General features: G+C 34.6%; 1 long non-coding RNA gene across 1 annotated transcript in view; it reads right to left on the reverse strand.

The window, feature by feature from the left end:
- Positions 1 to 1,272: 1,272 nt before the first annotated feature.
- The window catches only part of LOC147837622 (uncharacterized), an 81,338-nt gene continuing 69,276 nt past the window's right edge, over positions 1,273 to 13,334 (reverse strand). Inside the window, exon 3 of the long non-coding RNA XR_015526119.1 lies at positions 1,273 to 1,355. This is a non-coding gene — a long non-coding RNA (uncharacterized LOC147837622). The remainder of the gene's footprint in view (positions 1,356 to 13,334) is intronic.

A 13,334-nucleotide genomic window follows, 5' to 3' on the forward strand; every position in this document is an offset into this window, starting at 1 on the left:
TGCTATAAATTAAAAGCATTAACCTAAGCTATATACTTATGCTTTCACAAGCTTTGGAGATGTAACGTAAATTCCGCTTTTAAATAAGAGGTCACCTACAGCTTTATGGCTGCGTTGAAAATGGCATAACTGTTTTCAAAGTGCACTACGAAGGGAACGCAATTGTCAATATGGAGATTGCTAAAACTGAACTGTTAAAATACTTTTAATGCAAATTACACCTTAGTGTTTTTTAAAAAATCATTCCAAGTGCACTGAAAAAAATGATGTCTGCAAAGTAGTTGCAAACAATTTATATGGGTTTAATTTAAACAAATAAATTATATTTAGTAATGTTCAACTTAATTTTTTTATTTAATATCAGCCCAAATAAATTGTTTACAACCACTTAACTTAGTTGTTTTTAGTAAATCTAAGGAATCATCTTTGAAATTTTTTTTTCAGTGTGTAAATGTTGGTATGTTCTAAATGAAAAGGGCATAGGGGGGATAACGGGGGAATAGAACACAGCCAGCAGCTCTGCGTCTAACTACAGCTCGAGAGGTGTAGTTGCAAGCGAACCAGTTTGCGATGCAGTTTGTGAATGTTTGTTGGGATGACGGATTTAAGAAACGGCAAATCAACGAACTATGTAGAGTGATTGACAGGTTGTTGCTAAGATGTAGGGTGATTGACAGGTTGTTGTTAGAATGGTTGCTAAGATGTCTTGCACTTTGTAGTCACTTTTGAAATTCACAGGTAATGATACTGATATTTAAAATTAGCTTTTTTTTTATTTAATTTATTTATTTTCTAACAAAATATCAAAATATAATAAACAAAAAATACATTTCAACATGGTCGAAAATGGAGTGGGATGAAGCACAAGCTTATTATTTTCCCACCTCATTGCCACATACATCATTCGTCTATTACTTAAACTTTTCTCTTCTTTTTACATGAGACATGTTTTATCCTTTTGGCATCTTTGACATATGTTTGAATCCTTTACAAGGTAAATTATGAGCAGTATGAGAACTAGTTATGCTTGACAACAATATTTCAAACATCACTGAATTCAGGCAGAGAAACACACTCATTACTCAATGGGAACACAATAAACACAACAGCAATCTGAACAGGAAAGCAACGTTTACTTCCTGCTTCAATATGACAGATCTCAGAGTGGGAAAAGATGTAAATCACACACAGCTAATCTGCGAAAGGAAATGAGCAGCTTCTGCGCACTCACTGAAAAAACCCAGCAGGGGCTTATGGGATAGGAGGAGATGTGTTTCAGTCATAATGAGACGCTCCTGATGCTGTGAATGATTTGACCTCGTCTGGAAATCTGATCCTCCAGAGGACGACCTGACCTGAACGAGACACAAAAATGCATTTCTTTCAGTGTTTTCTGTCATATTTGTTGTTCTTGCTTGAGCTTTATCTATTACAGAGACATCCCAGAGTTATGAAAGCACAAACGCCACATCTGAAACAGAACACTGTGTGTTTGTTTCTCATCAGTATTTCTGTCCTACCATGTTAATCATCCAAACATCAGCTAAATCCCACAGGGCAGTCATATTTGTTTTTCAGAAAATGTATTTTGCAAACTTTAATAAAGGCTTATACATGGGGGGAAATAATGAATGAATGAATGAATAAATGAATAAATAAATAAATAAATAAATAAATAAATAAATAAATAAATAAATAAATAAAACAAACAAACAAACAAACAAATAAATAAAATGAACAATCAAATTCTTAAATTAAATAAACAAACAAATAAATAAAATAAACAAAATAAAATAAACAAATAAATAAATAAATAAATAAGCAAATAAAATAAACAAATAAATAAATGAATAAAATAAATAAACAAACAAATAAATAAAATAAATAAATAAAATAAACAAAAACTAAATAAATAAATAAAATAAACAAATAACTAAATAAATAAATGAATAAATAAAATAAACAAACAAATGAATAACTAAAATAAACAAACAAATAAATAAATAAACAAACAAATAAATTAATAAATAAACTGATTATTATTATGAACAAATAAGTTTTGGTGCATTGCAGTTCATTGTTCATATTTCCTGAGTCATGCATTTATTTTCTAAATAATAAGACTAAATAATGTAAACATCAGTGGAAAATTCAGTAAGTCTGTCTTGTGTTAATAATGTTTATTACTTTACAAAAGCTATGTTGGGAAAATAAAGTAAAATTGACAGCAGGCAGGTCATTATAATGCTTGTTTTGGCATTTACTCTTGTAATTATGTTTTGTACATTAATAATCTTGGACTGCTCTAGGATGTGATTTGTATTTTCTTGCATTAATTGTTTTTCTGCACAGGTTTTCTCTCATTTCTGTGCATGAGAGTATTAATAATAATAAATTGGCTGCTTAATTCATCCATAACTCATTGCTGAACACTTGATCGAGCTTTCTTTTATTTAGGCTACACTGTAAAAACAGTTACCAGTGTCTGTATTTTGTGATTCACAAGTGTTTTGGGTTTATTTCCGGTTGCAAATTGCCTTATGGGATGTCGATCACTGCTCTGTTGACTTTTGATGCTAAAAATTCAACTCTACAGTTTAATAAAGTGACTTTAGTGACATTTTAATATAATTTGAAATAATATAACATATATAAAATAATATCTAGAGAAATAAGTCTGTAAAATAACAGAAAATGTGCTGCAGTGTATTACAAAGTTTCTGTAGAGTAATATACAACACCAACCCAGACAGTATAGCACTGCACACTATTAAACATGTTCATAAATGTCACTTTTATCAAACATTTCGAGGTTAAAAGTTGTTGGAATAAAGATCAACCTCCCATAATGCAATTTAAACGCATAAATAAATGGGTAAGAATAAAAACATAAATCACAAAATACAGAAAACTGATAATTTACGGACATTTTGTACTCGATAAAGAATCGTAACAACAGTGAGAAATCAATTCTTTGAATCAAGTCAATTGATTCCTACATATCCCTGCTGAAAAATTCAGCTTAAACCAGCCTAGGCTCGTTGGCTGGATTTAGCTGGTCGACCAGCCTGGTTTTAGAAGGGTTTTGGCCATTTCCAGGCTGGTTTCCAGCCATTTCCACCCTGGTCTTAGCTGGTCAGGCTGAAAAATGACCAGCCATATCCAGCTAAAACCAGCTTGACCAGACTGGTTTAAGCTGGATATAGCTGGTTTTGGCTGGACTCCCAGCTTGGCTAGGCTGGCCAAGGTGGTTTTAGCTGGTCATCTCCCAGCCTGACCAGCTAAGACCAGGCTGGAAATGGCTCGAAACCAGTCTGGAAGTGGCCAAAACCCCTCTAAAACCAGTCTGGTAGACCAGCTAAAACCAGCCAACCTGCCTAGGCTGGTTTAAGCTGGATTTTTCAACAAGGATGGATTAGATTTGGGATATTTTTACCGCAGGGATGATGTTGGCGCTCTTTCAGCGTCACGTGTTCCCGCCAGAACGAGAGATTCCAGGATTATCCATTCATAAACATATTTGCGGAAATATTAGTTGAAAGAGATCGATTACAAAGCGTCTGAATCCACCGAGAGCGTCTGATATCTGCTGTAATTACAGTCCTTCAGTTCAATCACTCACCGGGGACACTTGACGCTTTTGTAATTAGCTTCTTTTTGAATGATCTTTAATGAAGCATTATATTCAGCCATGTAGATCAGCAGCACTTCAGTATGGGGAAAGCACAGCTCACCATTAAATACAGGGTTTGCCTCAATAAACTCTGATTCACTGCTAAATAATGGCTACTAAAGTAGTTTATTCTGTGGTTAGGAAGGATAATGCAGAAAAAAAGCAGCAAATATTCAAGCTAAGCACACTATAAGAGTATGAGTCGCTCTCCATACTGGATATTAATAAGTACTGTATAAATACAATTGATTCATTCCTGAAACTAAACATGTGCAATAGTATATCTTTTTTTTAATAAACAACATTTTAAATGACTAAACAGTTAAGTTATTTTAATATCTTATTAGATATTTTGGTTCCACTTTATATTAAGTGTCCTTTACTACTATGTACTTGCTCCAGGTTTTTTTAATTCTTTAATTTTGCCAATTGGTGAAGTTTTTTCCTCGCCGCTGTCGCCACTGGCTTGCATGGTTCAGGATCTGTAGAGCTGCGCATGGATGGATTTGCTCTTCAGTGTTTGGACTCTCAGCAGTGAATATTAAACCACACTGAAGTGAGCTGAACTAAACTTAAACTCTGAAAGCTGAACTACACTGTTTACATTTACTATGATCTTCTATGTGAAGCTGCTTTGACACAATCTACATTGTAAAAGCGCTTTACAAATAAAGCTGAATTGAAATTAATTCATCCGGATCTGGAGTGAACGCAGCATTGCAATGATCACCTCAGGTACTGATTATGTGCTTTATTCAGTGTTAAATGCTACCAATGTGAGCTTAAATAACATTCTATGTGACATCTATTGCTGTACTACAAAATCCAGCAGAAGATTACCTCAGATCTTGAAAATCAAATAACTAGCAAACGGTTTGAAGATTAAAGTCAGAAATGTGATTCAGTGCAAACCCTCAACATCATTCACTCAGTAGCCTATTATTAAAGTCCAAACAAACTGGAAGTTGCGTTTTTCGTATTGTGATGCAGTTCCTAGAGAAACTAAATATTAAATGAGTGGGCATGGCTTGTTTTTATACTGAGAGCTGATTGGCTGTAGTAAGAATTTCATTCAAAAAGATGGGGAAAAGGATAGGAGGAGGGTTGTTACAACCTAACAGACTCCCTCCTCCTCCTCATCCTTTCTGTTAGTTGTCAAAACTGATAGTTGGAAGGGCGTGGTTATATATGTTAGCCACGCCCAACACCTCAAAATCCCGTAATCTGAGAATATAACTGAAAACAAACAGGAGGTGCATTTTCAGATTTTAATTTTAGATTAGAAAGGCAAACTATTATTTTTCTTAATGACATGCACAGATGAACTGTTCACCACAAAACTAAGGGCTCTATCATACACCCGGCGCAATGTGGCGCAAGGCGCGGCGCAATAGTCTTTTGCTACTTTCAGCTTGGCGCAAGGATCATTTTGAGGTGTTGCGCCACATTGTTTAAATAGCAAATGCATTTGCGCTCAAATGTGCTCCCATAGGCGTTCTGCTCTAAAAAAGCAGGCGTGTTTTGGCGCGTTGCTATTTTGAGAAACTGTAAATAGTCTGATCTTTAGACCAGAACAAAGTCGGTCTATTGTCTGGCGCAAAGTGCACCTGGCTTACACACTACACACAAGATGCAGAGCAATACGCAAATATCTTTACATATGAAAAAGATAAAATATATTAAGGATATATATAATAAGGATATATATAGGATATAAATGATTAAAATATTACAAAACATATTAATTTCTAGCCTACATGAAGATTTAAAAACCATTGCTAGCATACTTTCTTCATCTCAGGAGGCTTTTTCAGTTCATTCAATTTGCTTTTGTATAATGTTGTTATTATTAGCAGTATTATTTATTATATCCATATTTATATTTGTTTTATTAAAAACAATCTTAGATTTGTCCACCTGTCAGGTTTTAGACCATATGGGGCATGGCAGGTGTATTTGGAAATAACTCAGTATTTTGAGCTCACTTTGTTATTATTGTTCATTTATTCGTTTGCTGGAAATTAGAACTGAATCTAGAAATAGTTTTGAAACAAATCTTTGCGCTTAACAAACTAAATTAATTATTTATAGGCTAATTGATGTCTGTGCGGGAAGGTTTCCCTATACACGAGAGCAAAAGCGAAAGTGAACTTACTTTACGTCATGTGCGCTTATGGCGTGACGCAGCTGGCTCTTAAAAGTAATGGGAGATGAGACTCTGATTGGTTTATTCTCAAAACACACCTATAACTCATTAAGAAAATAAACTCAACCCTTTTAGAACATGCGCCGTGGCGCAAAGCAGATTTCCCGTCCTTAAATTAGCAAAAATGCGTTCTGACACGCCCTGAAAGCGTTTGCGCCCTGCGCATAGACTGTCAAAATAGAGCCCAAACAATGTGAGCAAACTAAATCAACATGGTTGGATTTGATTTCAGTTGTACTTTAAAGAGGTTTAATATGCATCAATTAGATTAAAAGCGTTTCCCATTTTGTCAGGAGTAGCTGAAATTTAATGGTTATAGAGTTTTATTTTTTCTGTTGCGTTTGGTGCAGACAGACAAATTGCTTGTCACTGGAATATTGTCGTGTTGCTTGTAGTTTGGACAAGGTGTAAGTCAGTTGTGTTTTTTTAGCGCTGACTGAAGCCGGTTTATCTGTGATGCACAGTTAGGAGAGGCAGAGATTGTTTTTTTCTCTTCTCTGTAACCTCCGAGAGTCCTGACCGAGTCTAATCAAGAACACAGAATCAGCCCAAAACCGGCGGAGATTCAATCAGACGAGGATCAAAGACGAAGATCAAAGAGCGTTGGGTTCAATCAGGGACAACTCAGCTCCTCGTCACTGATTATGTAAGGAATAATTGCCTTTGGTCTGTTGAATTATTAGAAAATAATGCACACCCTAGGTGGTGATGTGGTAAAGAGATGTAATTGATGCAATTATCCTGCTTATACTCCAACTCCCAGCACTAACTCCAGGTGTTGTGTTTGACAGTTTATTAGTCAGGATTGTTTTCAGTGTGCAGCGCTAGTGTCCTCCACATCTCCTCCAAAGCCTTCTGATGTGATGTTTGACTGTTGTAGCTGTGAAATAACATCCAGCGGAGTGATATGGAGCTGTAATGCACTCTAAACCTGCCGGAACTACTTTAGCTGTGTTTATCTGACATTAGCCAAACACCTCAGAGTGATCATCAGCCAATCAGAATCAAGTATTCAGCAGACCTGTGGTGTATTAAATATATAAAATGATCGTAATATGGATAAAAATGTGTAACATAGATCTGAGGGCACTTTGAGGCCGTTAAATTATTTTTTTAGATTAACTGCTGCATTGATATGCGTTCAAATAAAAGCTGGGTCATTTCAACCCAATTTGGGGTAAATGAACAAGTTTGAGTTGAAATAACTCAGCATTAAAGAGTGTACGCTTGGAAAGTTCATTCAATGATGAGTAAAAAAACATTGTTTTTTTAAAAATATATCTGTCTTTACAGTGTGTGTGTGTGTGTGTGTGTGTGTGTGTGTGTGTGTGTGTGTGTATCACAGTCGTAGCAGTGCAATACGGCTGTATATCAGCAGTGGTGGGAGGCGTGCATTGATACGAGGTCGTAGGCCGAGTGCCTTAGTGTCCCACCAGTGCTGATATACAGCCACATTGCACTGCAACAAGTGTGATATTTCATTTATACAACAGTTTGACGGCACAATCGTGTATATAAATAAGAAAATCAAACACGGAGAGTCTAAAAACCCCTTTTTATTAGGAACTACTTTCTTATACCATTCATTCACATCTGCAGCTGATGTCAAAATAACAGCAGAAGCCGTTACTAATTCACCAACGTCACTTTAGAGCTAGTGTTTTAATGACTCTGTCTAAAGTAATGACAAAGCAGCTGATTTTGCTAACATTTTAAGATTATAAGGCTGAACGTGACATGAAAGGCTGTATGTGGGCGGAGTAATACATAAAGGGTAAACAGACTGTACGGGTGCTGATGTTACTTATATATCTCACGGCTATCAGCCAATCAGATTCGAGGAACAGACAGAACTGCACTACATATATAATATTCAAAAACCTATGTTATGTACTTACACTATGTAAGGTTCTTTACTGGGTCACTGATATGGACAAACCCAACTGTTAACCCAACTGGGTTAAAATGTGTAACTTAAATTTAATTGATAAAAATCCAGCTGTTAAGTTTGCCCATTTGATCCAACTATGGGTTAAAACATCTCAGCATAAAAACAACTTAGGAAATACGGTTCAGAGAGTAACATATTGAGTATTTTTATTAATATAATTTAATCTGAACTGAAAAAAAAAGTTTATTTATTTTTATATAACACAGATTTGGCAGATTATTCTGATGGTTTTAAGAAAAAAAAATCACTTAATTTTGACTAATTATTTCTGAAAAAAAGACAATATTTATTATTATTTACATTTGTTTTAGATATTTGGACTAGAATAAAGATAAACTCTAAGTAAGAAAAGCATTTTTTTTTTGTTTGCAGTGTGCTGGTGTACTGTACAGTTTAATGAACTTTGATGAACTCTGCTCTGAACTGGAAACATCCGAGAGCTTCGGCTTTTAAAATGTCACATCAGAGCTGCTTCAGCCGGACACTGAATAAAACATACAGTATATTTGAGATATTAAGAGTGACAAATAGACCAATGTTTAATTCACATTCACCTGATAGACCTGAGTATACCAATGAAGAGTATATACAATGTTAAAAAATAATTAGTTAAGTAGTTACTTAAAACAAGTGCGCAAACTTGTTGCTTTTAAAGTGATTAGTTGAGTTAACTAAGAATAAGGGAGTAAAGCGGTTGTTTTTAAAGCGATTAGTTGAGTTTACTCAGAATAAGGGAGTAAAGCGGTTGTTTTTAAAGCGATTAGTTGAGTTTACTCAGAATAAGTGAGTAAAGCGGTTGTTTTTAAAGCGATTAGTTGAGTTTACTCAGAATAAGTGAGTAAAGCGGTTGTTTTTAAAGCGATTAGTTGAGTTTACTCAGAATAAGTGAGTAAAGCGGTTGTTTTTAAAGCGATTAGTTGAGTTTACTCAGAATAAGGGAGTAAAGCGGTTGTTTTTAAAGCGATTAGTTGAGTTTACTCAGAATAAGTGAGTAAAGCGGTTGTTTTTAAAGCGATTAGTTGAGTTTACTTAAAATAAGTGAGTAAAGCGGTTGTTTTTAAAGCGATTAGTTGAGTTTACTCAGAATAAGTGAGTAAAGCGGTTGTTTTTAAAGCGATTAGTTGAGTTTACCTAAAATAAGTGAGTAAAGCGGTTGTTTTTAAAGCGATTAGTTGAGTTTACTCAGAATAAGTGAGTAAAGCGGTTGTTTTTAAAGCGATTAGTTGAGTTTACCTAAAATAAGTGAGTAAAGCGGTTGTTTTAAAAGCGATTAGTTGAGTTTACTCAGAATAAGTGAGTAAAGCGGTTGTTTTTAAAGCGATTAGTTGAGTTTACCTAAAATAAGTGAGTAAAGCGGTTGTTTTTAAAGCGATTAGTTGAGTTTACCTAAAATAAGTGAGTAAAGCGGTTGTTTTTAAAGCGATTAGTTGAGTTTACTCAGAATAAGTGAGTAAAGCGGTTGTTTTTAAAGCGATTAGTTGAGTTTACCTAAAATAAGTGAGTAAAGCGGTTGTTTTAAAAGCGATTAGTTGAGTTTACTCAGAATAAGTGAGTAAAGCGGTTGTTTTTAACGCGATTAGTTGAGTTTACCTAAAATAAGCGAGTAAAGCGGTTGTTTTTAAAGTGATTAGTTGAGTTTACCAAAAATAAGTGAGTAAAGCGGTTGTTTTTAAAGCGATTAGTTGAGTTTACCTAAAATAAGTGAGTAAAGCGGTTGTTTTTAAAGCGATTAGTTGAGCTTACCTAAAATAAGTGAGTAAAGCGGTTGTTTTTAAAGCGATTAGTTGAGCTTACCTAAAATAAGCGAGTAAAGCGGTTGTTTTTAAAGCGATTAGTTGAGTTTACTTAAAATAAGTGAGTAAAGCGGTTGTTTTTAAAGCGATTAGTTGAGCTTACCTAAAATAAGTGAGTAAAGCGGTTGTTTTTAAAGCGATTAGTTGAGGTTACCTAAAATAAGTGAGTAAAGCGGTTGTTTTTAAAGCGATTAGTTGAGTTTACTCAGAATAAGTGAGTAAAGCGGTTGTTTTTAAAGCGATTAGTTGAGTTTACCTAAAATAAGTGAGTAAAGCGGTTGTTTTTAAAGCGATTAGTTGAGTTTACTTAAAATAAGTGAGTAAAGCGGTTGTTTTTAAAGCGATTAGTTGAGCTTACCTAAAATAAGTGAGTAAAGCGGTTGTTTTTAAAGCGATTAGTTGAGGTTACCTAAAATAAGTGAGTAAAGCGGTTGTTTTTAAAGCGATTAGTTGAGTTTACTCAGAATAAGTGAGTAAAGCGGTTGTTTTTAAAGCGATTAGTTGAGTTTACCTAAAATAAGTGAGTAAAGCGGTTGTTTTTAAAGCGATTAGTTGAGTTTACCTAAAATAAGTGAGTAAAGCGGTTGTTTTTAAAGCGATTAGTTGAGTTTACCTAAAATAAGTGAGTAAAGCGGTTGTTTTTAAAGCGATTAGTTGAGTTTACTCAGAATAAGGGAGTAAAGCGGTTGTTTTTAAAGCGATTAGTTGAGTTTACTCAGAATAAGTGAGTAAAGCGGTTGTTTTTAAAGCGATTAGTTGAGCTTACCTAAAATAAGTGAGTAAAGCGGTTGTTTTAAAAGCGATTAGTTGAGGTTACCTAAAATAAGTGAGTAAAGCGGTTGTTTTTAAAGCGATTAGTTGAGTTTACTCAGAATAAGTGAGTAAAGCGGTTGTTTTTAAAGCGATTAGTTGAGTTTACCTAAAATAAGTGAGTAAAGCGGTTGTTTTTAAAGCGATTAGTTGAGTTTACTTAAAATAAGTGAGTAAAGCGGTTGTTTTTAAAGCGATTAGTTGAGTTTACCTAAAATAAGTGAGTAAAGCGGTTGTTTTTAAAGCGATTAGTTGAGTTTACTTAAAATAAGTGAGTAAAGCGGTTGTTTTTAAAGCGATTAGTTGAGCTTACCTAAAATAAGTGAGTAAAGCGGTTGTTTTTAAAGCGATTAGTTGAGGTTACCTAAAATAAGTGAGTAAAGCGGTTGTTTTTAAAGCGATTAGTTGAGTTTACTCAGAATAAGTGAGTAAAGCGGTTGTTTTTAAAGCGATTAGTTGAGTTTACCTAAAATAAGTGAGTAAAGCGGTTGTTTTTAAAGCGATTAGTTGAGTTTACCTAAAATAAGTGAGAAAGCGGTTGTTTTTAAAGCGATTAGTTGAGTTTACCTAAAATAAGTGAGTAAAGCGGTTGTTTTTAAAGTGATTAGTTGAGTTTACCTTAAATAAGTGAGTAAAGCGGTTGTTTTTAAAGCGATTAGTTGAGTTTACCTAAAATAAGTGAGTAAAGCGGTTGTTTTTAAAGCGATTAGTTGAGTTTACCTAAAATAAGTGAGTAAAGCGGTTGTTTTTAAAGCGATTAGTTGAGTTTACTCAGAATAAGTGAGTAAAGCGGTTGTTTTTAAAGCGATTAGTTGAGTTTACTCAGAATAAGTTAGTAAAGCGGTTGTTTTTAAAGCGATTAGTTGAGTTTACTCAGAATAAGTGAGTAAAGCTTTTGTCACAAAAACAAAGTAAACAAAATATGTGCATAACTCATTCATTCATTTCTTTTCGCCTTAGTCCCTTTATTAATCAGGGGTCGCCACAGCGGAATGAACAAAAACTATTCCAGCATATTTTACGCAGCGGATTCCCCTCCAACGTCAACCCGTCACTGGCAAACATCCACATGCACTTATTCATACACACTATACGGCCAGTTTAGCTTATACCCAATTTACCTACAACACATGTGTTTGGACTGTGGGGGGAAACAGGAGCACCCGGAGGAAACCCACGCCAACACGGGAAGAACATGCAAACTCCACACCGAAAAGCCAACTGACCCAGCTGAGCCTCAAACCAGCGACATTCTTGCTGTGAGGTGATTGTGTTACTCACTGCACCACCGTGACACCCATGTGAAATTAAGTTAAATCAACTTAACAATTGCAAGTTCCAAGTCAAGTCAACCTGTTGCTTTTAAAGCAATGGGTTTACTCACTAGTAAATGAAATAATTCCTTTTACAGTGTATTGGATTTTAGTAAGTGAACCATAAAGCAAATTTCTTGATTTATTTTTTACATATTATTCAGTGTTTTTGAACGAATGCCGTCAATAGCGGATTTCCATCCTGATGTGAAGTGAATGTGCTTTGTGCATGAATCTAGTTCACATCTTTGAACGTAAACACAACTATTGACCCTCTATAATGGAACCAACACTGAGTAAATGACTATTACAGAAGCATGATGGAGTTTGACTTCAATAATTAAGCAACATGCTGAGGAATAGCCCGTCATTACGACTGGAGGAAATAATCATGATAATTCCTGGTTAATACTCGCCTCTCAGCGCTGAAGCTAATTGGACTGATGGAGCAGCAAATTGAGTTATTTTGCACTGACACCCGATGTGAAACCATGACATCACCATCCAGAAAACATTACGCAGGGCTGATTCCTGCTGCTTGCTTCATTACAGAAATCACTCAGCATTTGCATAGACTTTCTGCTTAATTGCACATTTAATTGTTTCTCTGTGTGAAGAATCGCTCACTTTGCTAAGCACACTAAATAAACACATATAGCATTCATTACTTGAGACGTTCAGCTTCTGTTTTAGACAGAAATAAAATACCTTTTATTTAAGATTTAAAATGCAAATGCAATTAGATCCACCTCTTATCTGGTAAACAAAGCAAGTCTCTTATCTACTAAAAAACTGAAAATATGACTTTACAAGCTGAACTGTTAATAAATGATGCAAATGTTTGCATAATAGTTAATAATATCACTGAAATTAATATTAAAACTAAATATAAATATTTAATTACACACATTTGCATATGTAAATAAACAGATTGGATGAAAATCTGTGTAAATCTGCACATTTTTTCTTGTAGATTTCATGTGAGCCTACTCATATAGCATTTATTACTCGAGACATTCAGCTTCTGTCCTAGAAGATGGAATACTAAAAAATGAATGACCTGTGTCAAGATGTACTTAAACGTACCGTAAGTAACGTCAAAAGTAGAGTCATAAAATGTAGACAGCGCCCTCTAGTGAATTTGTCATCTGAATTATGTAACCAAACGTACATTAAGAAGCGTATTTCAGAGTCATAAAATGTAGACAGCGCCCTCTAGTGAATTTGTCATCTGAATTATGTAACCAAACGTACATTAAGTAACGTATTTCAGTCATAAAATGTAGACAGCGCCCTCTAGTGAATTTGTCATCTGAATTATGTAACCAAACGTACATTAAGTAACGTATTTCAGTCATAAAATGTAGACAGCGCCCTCTAGTGAATTTGTCATCTGAATTATATAACCAAACGTACATTAAGAAGCGTATTTCAGAGTCATAAAATGTAGACAGCGCCCTCTAGTGAATTTGTCATCTGAAATATATTACCAAACATACATTAAGTAACGTATTTCAGAGTCATAAATTGTAGACAGCGCCCTCTAGTGAATTTGTCATCTGAATTATGTAACCAAACGTACCGTAAG

This window comes from Danio rerio, chromosome 25, assembly GCF_052040795.2.
Source record: "Danio rerio strain M-AB ecotype USA chromosome 25, GRCz13ab, whole genome shotgun sequence".
Taxonomy (NCBI): domain Eukaryota; kingdom Metazoa; phylum Chordata; class Actinopteri; order Cypriniformes; family Danionidae; genus Danio; species Danio rerio.